Raw genomic sequence first — 6,742 nt, 5'->3', positions numbered from 1 at the left:
ATTTTTCTGTAGTTACTCTGAAAGAGCCTGGCCACTCTGGGAGCTAATAGAACCTTGTTTGCAGGAGGTTAGTAAGATGTCCATTCATTTGATTCAGTTGCAGTGCCATGTTCTAAACCATTAGTCAGGTCATTTATCAAACTTTGTTTTCTTCAAATTACCACAGTAGAGTCTCATCCATCAAGGAATTGACAATCCTATTAGAAAAGAAAGTTATTCATGGGACAGCTGTTTATTAAGGCAACATTCACAGGTAGTGTGGTAAAAGATGTGCTAAATATTTAAAAATATGTAAGCAAATATCCAAAAGATACAGTGATGCTTTCAGAATGTGAATATTTTTTGTATCTCATTTATTTTTTGCAAATAAGATTTTTTGGTAGCAGTACTATCTGCTATTTTTTTTCTTTTTTTTTTTTTTGGTGGTACTGGGATTTAAACTCAGGATTTTTGTTTTTTTTTTTTTAGCTTTAATGAATCCACTTCCTTTATTGCAGTGACCTCTGTACAAAGCAGCAACTGCAATACTCAAGGTTAAAACATTAGAAAAGCATGTGTGACAGTTATAGTACAGTATTATCAAAATATTACATTTTCAAACTTAGTAGATAATGATCCACTACAGCTTAAATCTTTAAATTATTTCCATAGTCTTAAAAAACATGTAATGTCAGAAAGCAATATAAAAAGAATGTAAAAGGAAACCTAAAATACAAAGGAAACAATGTGGACAAATAAATATTTGATTTAATTAAGTGTTAATAATCAGCTTAACACCAACATTCTCTCTGAGCCCCCTGAATTCTTTACCTATAAGAACAATGAACTCAAATGGCATTGTGTAATTATTTCTAAATTATCACCAATGATTAGGACTAAAAAAATTTGGCATTAAAGTAATCAAAATTCAACATAAATGAAGCAGAACAGAATAGCTTCACACTAGCTAGCATTTCTAAGAATTGTTGAAACTTTTTAGAGCACTACAACAACCTTGAAAACTTTTGTCTGGTGTCTAGTGTTAAGTAATGCATTTTTTAAGTGAAAAGCTTTTTACATTATTTCAGACAATATCATCCTCCCACAGTATGCATATTTAGATATATTTTATGAACTTTATACACACATATATGATGCATGACATTTGGTTCCTGTAGTACAGTCTACAATGTTTTCCTGAAGGAAAAACCAAAACAAAGAAAAGAGAAGTAAATGTACCTGTGCACATTTCAAGATAGCAGCACTCAGTCCATTCCCTATTATCCACTTAGAAAATTCCCACATGATATTGTTTACTGAATAATAACATTTCCACTGTCTCTCCTCAAATACTGCAAAACCTGCAATAAATGGAACAATGCTGTGAGTATTAATGTAAGAAAACATTTTAGGAAATCAATTACTTCATTTTCTTGCTATTCTGAATTAAAATCATCAGATCTTCAATTAAGTTCATACTCATGCAACAAAAAATGCTGCACCACTGAAAATAATTTTATAGATTTTAATCAAGATTCATGAGAACCTGTATAAATTTCTCCACCACTGAAACTAATCAATGAACCCACTGAACAGTACTGTATATGAAATGTTCTCCATGTTGTAACTGGCTAATTGTGTGAAGTTTACACTGTGTCCTTCAAATCACCTTTGTTCTCTATGAAAGCTATAATCTGTTGATCTGATTTTGAATGTTTACTTAAAAAACATTAATCTGCTGAATCACAATCACTTTAAAATGCAAAACACCAGCAACATAAATTTCATTACATGTACACATATGCACCTGTGTATGCATATACATATACACACACACATACAGATATGTAGATATAAATCCCTTGAAATGTTTTCAGGAAATCCTTCCTTGAATAAAAATGAAAAATTTCACATTAATAATTGTATATAAAGCTTTAGTAACAGTACTTATGCACTGTCAAAACTGTAGACTAGTAGACTATGATGTAAAAACAGACATTTCAAACGCACAAACTGGCAGTTTTTCTTAACACAAGTTTTAAAGTATTAAGAACGGATTAAATTTCAATGTTCAGAATAATCTGTTCAAACCTGAGTATATTAAGACTGAGTGACTTGACATTGAATGAAATTAAGCCTAAAACATTTCACTAAGTAAGAAACCAGCGGTCCATTTAACCATTTGATGAAACATTATTTGAATGACTTATAAAGGATGGTAAAGTAAAATGAAATCCCATACAATGTTTATTGAAATATTTTATGAAATGACATTGTTTTCTCTAAATTTCCTCAAGTAACATCTTTTAGCATATTCTAAGTCTCTCAGATTTGAGGGAAATTCTAGATTAGGACAGATCTCTCTTAAATACAAATGATCTTAAGGATTAAAGAATGATGATTTTTCAGCATGGTATACAGCAGTACTGGGTGAATATTCAACCCTCTCTAAGGATTTAAAAATAGGTATTTGGGGACTCTTTTTCCTAACTCTACATTTACATATACTTGTATAAACCTAACCTTGGGGTCCACTTTTTGGTTACTATTTTTTTCCTCAATTTTTAATTAGCTTGCCTTAATTCTTACCTTAATGACAGATACTTTTCCAAAAGCAATAGAAAACATACAGTACTCAACACTAATTGGTCAATGGAAGATGAAAAATAGTATCCATTTTTTTTAAGGTTGAAGAGACTAGAAATAAAAATAATATATGAAGGCAAAGTCCAACATTCTAAAAATTTACAAAAGAGGATATATGGATGAAATTTGGTTAATTTCAGAAGGCACCTCAAGGCAAAAGGCTTTTTGTACTCCTTTCATCAATCAAAAAATAACATGCTTTTATTGCTATTCAAGTAGCAAAGGAAAACTTTACTCTCATGAACTTCAGTCCAATAAGAAAGAATCACCATTCATTAAGATTGAGATATGGAATTGACTAAAACTGGCCTCCATATACACATATCAATGGAGCAACTTTCCTGTGTGCTTTCAAATTAATGAAACAGTGAAAGAAAAGTCACAGTTTGCCATTGTGATGTTAATGCATCACTGAAGATTTCAGTCACTTCACTAGGCACTGAAGTACCATTCTGGAGGGCAGTCCACTTTGTAGAACAATTAAGAATAGAAGGTAAGGACACTCTGATGATTCCCTCGAACTAGGAGGATTGGTGGCAGGTCCTTTGATAGAGCCTCTAACCATGCCATGTACAGAGCGCTAGACACAGCCCCTTTTCGTGCAACTGGGAGACTCATGACAATAATATTAGCAGTGTTTGAATGTTCCTTTAATAACTCATTTAACCTGATCTGTCGATATGTCTTGGTCTTATAAAGTTCAAGCTCATTATCTGTTATTCGCCATGGCTCATCTTCTTTCATTTTATCTGCAATGTCTTGTTCTTTATCATCTTCATGAAGTCTATATGGCTCAATCATTTCATCAAAAGCTACTATATTTTCTTTCTTTGGCTTGGTATTGATATCTCCTAGGACCATGATATCAGAGAAGTCTGTTCGGAACTTGCTAAGCAAAGTAGCCATCGCTCTCCGGTCATGGTCTATTCTGTTTATTTTTCCACCAATAAATACTCTGATCTTACATTCTTTCCACTTTTTCTTGGTAGTCAGAAGATAAGGTATTAACAAGGTCAAGCCTCCATCATCAAAAAGCCACCAGACATCAATAGTATTCTTTCCTTGTTTTTTCTGAAACTGTGCACTAGCTTCAAGAAGCTTTTGGTCAGCTACATTTAAAGGTGCAATAGGGCCTTTGGACTCTTTTTTCAACAGTGGTTGAGTTGGAGTCTTGCCATCCTCTTCCTCATCTTTATGTGCAACAGATTTTTCACCAGACGGTTTGGAAGTATCCAAATCTGATTTTTTATTGTAGTCCACATTTACTATCACATCCTTGGCACCAGGCGATTTCTCTTGTGATGACAGTAATTCTTCTTGCCCTTGAAGATGAGATATATCCAGACCTTCTTTTAGGCGGATAACCACTACTCCATATTGTATGTCAAAGGCATCATGAAATAAGTTTATATACATATCCACATCCCTCATATCTGCTTGTAACCAATCTTTCTTAAATCCAAGGACAAGTGTGTTTGGTTTCATGCGACCAAGACCAGCAGCCTGCATCAAGCACTGTGCCCCTTCTCTCAAGTCATCTGCATGAACTGGAGCATAAAAAGCCTTCATTCTGTTTTTAATCAGCCATCGTTGATACTTGGCTTGATCAATGGACATCTCTTTCATGGCTTGTCGTCGAGGACCCATATGCACATGGCCACAGATCATCAAACCAACATTTTTTGTGAAATCATGAACAAGATGAAGTAAAGCTGGGCGTGTAAACTCAGGATTTTTGTACCTGCTAGGAAAGGGCTCTACCATTTGAGCTATATCCCCAACCCTTTTTGCTTTTAGTTTATTTTTCAGATAGGGCTTCTCATTTTTGTCTGGGACAGTAATCTTCCTATCTCTGCCTCCTCAGTGGCTCGGATTACAGATGGGCACCATCACATCTGGCCTATCTGTTATTTTTAATAATGTAAAAAGCTATCTTGTGTACATGGGAGTCATTGCTGCAGAAAGATGCCTTTCATGAGCAGTTCCCCTACATGGAGCTGGTGAATAATATTTTGGTGGACCATATCTGGTAACTGTCCTTGCCCTTCACCACACCAATAATAAATTTTGGATTTCTATCCAAACTTTGGAATGAGAAAAAAAAACTCTAAGAATGAATTTATAGTTTAGTTTAGGCACTCACCTGTAGGTTTTTGTGCACTCACAAAAATATTAAGGTACTTGTTATTTAAATCTTTTAGGTTTTTATATGAATGTTTTTTAATTGCTTTTAAAGTATTAAATTGATTTGTGTAATTCCGTCAATTAGTTGTTTTTTAAAAGGGGGAGAAAAAAGACAGAAGCTGTATTAAAGAAGAACTCATAGCAAGGATAATGAATTTTGCCTCCTAGGCCTGTAATATCATCACTTGGCAATGACATTGTGATTGTAGCTAAGGTAACACAAAGTATCATCTCAATTCTATGAGTGTAGTTATAACTGATTAATATTTTGGTCATTTCTTTTAAGCTTGAAACCTCAGGATCATGGAGAAAGAACTCTGGGTGAAAAATCTCTTACTCGAAATTGTGTCTCCTGTTCAGATTCTGAGGCTGTAATTTGGGTACCACTTTCTACCTGATGGGACCTTACCTAATGTCCTGTATATCATGTCCAAAAAGATAAGTTGCTCCTGAAAACTAGGTTTTGTAAACTCAGGTTACAAACTTGGAAATCATTGTCACTGTAACTTATTTGTTTCCAATATTGGCGCTTCCCAAAGCAATAGTGTTTTGGGATTTTTAGCTCTATAAATGTTTGGGGGAGTGAAAGCGCACGATTTTTGGGAGGAACTGGAGTTTGAACTCAGGGCCTCATGCTTGCTAGGCAGGTGCTACAAAACTTAGCCACATCCCCAGCTGTTTTTGCTTTTCAGTTATTTTTGGGATAGGATCTTGCATTTATGCTGACCTGCACTGCAATCCTCATACTTATTTCTTTTTTTTTTTTTTTGAAACAGAATGCCTTTATAGGCCATCTAATTTATTAAAAGGGACAGTATTTTCTGGCTATTTCTCTTTCAAGGTCAGACAGCTAATTTTCCCTGTTACCAAGCATCTTGGCAAAACTAATCTCTTTGTGCTTGACAGGACCTTAGGAAATTAATACAACTCCCTTATTTTCTGTTTCCTCTAAACCAAGGTGGATAAAGGTTTTCATAAAGGGTCAGATTATAAATATTTTGGGTACCATGGGGCTTCTGTCATTACTCAACTTAACATTCTAGCAAAGAAAACAGCCATAGACAATATCTTAAGATATTGTGTGTGGCTGCTACCAAGAAAACATGATTTGCAAAAGTAGGCACGGTGCCAGATTTGACCTGAAGGCTGTGGTTTGCTAACCCCTTCTCTAAACCTGTTCAACTTAAACTATGACCACAATGAGATAGGTACAAATACTGACATACTTATTTCTTGCATAGTTTGGATGGTAGGAGGGCACCATCACACCCAGCTTTTTTTTTTTTTTGAGATGGGGGTCTCACAAACTTTTTTCCCCAAGAGGCCTCAAACTATGATTCTCCAGACCTCTTCCTTCAGAGTAGCTAGGATTACAAACTTGAGCCACTGTGCAAGCAGAAAGCCTATTTCTGATCTCTGTACTCTGCTGAATTGTTCCTGGTCTCCATGTCTGTGAAGGTAGCTTATCTTCTCTTACCCGTATCTTTTGTGTTGCTTCATGCTTCATTTCTTTTCTACTATCATCTAATTGCAAAAAAGAAACTACAGCCATTATAAGAATATCTGTCAGAGAGAATATGATTAACTCCTTTTGGATAAAATAATTATAGTAATGAGATACAGATAAAATATATCCTGGTGCAATTTGCCTTTTACTCTTGAAACACCATTTGCATTCAGGTTTATGTTTCATCTGTTCCCTCTGCAGTGGCAGAGCTAAGGCAAGAGTTTCATTCCTATTAACAAGCAGGAAAATTGAGTCCAAGAGGAATGAAAACACCTTGCCTACCTTTCCACTGTTTTCATGATCATAATGACTTAGTGGAGACCTGAGTGTAGAACTCAGATCTCTTTGTAAGGGACCATACTGCTGCCATGCCTATACTATGGTGTGGCAACAATAGGGACCCATTCCCTGCTTCTTCTTTTAGCA

The 6,742-nt window shown here is 35.0% G+C and overlaps 1 pseudogene; it reads right to left on the bottom strand.

The window, feature by feature from the left end:
- Window positions 1-461: 461 nt before the first annotated feature.
- On the bottom strand, window positions 462-4,389 carry LOC109676487 (solute carrier family 12 member 2 pseudogene; annotated as a pseudogene).
- Window positions 4,390-6,742: the final 2,353 nt, after the last annotated feature.

Source organism: Castor canadensis, chromosome 13 (assembly GCF_047511655.1).
Source record: "Castor canadensis chromosome 13, mCasCan1.hap1v2, whole genome shotgun sequence".
Taxonomy (NCBI): Eukaryota; Metazoa; Chordata; class Mammalia; order Rodentia; family Castoridae; genus Castor; species Castor canadensis.
This window is presented reverse-complemented; position numbering and strand designations above follow the sequence as displayed.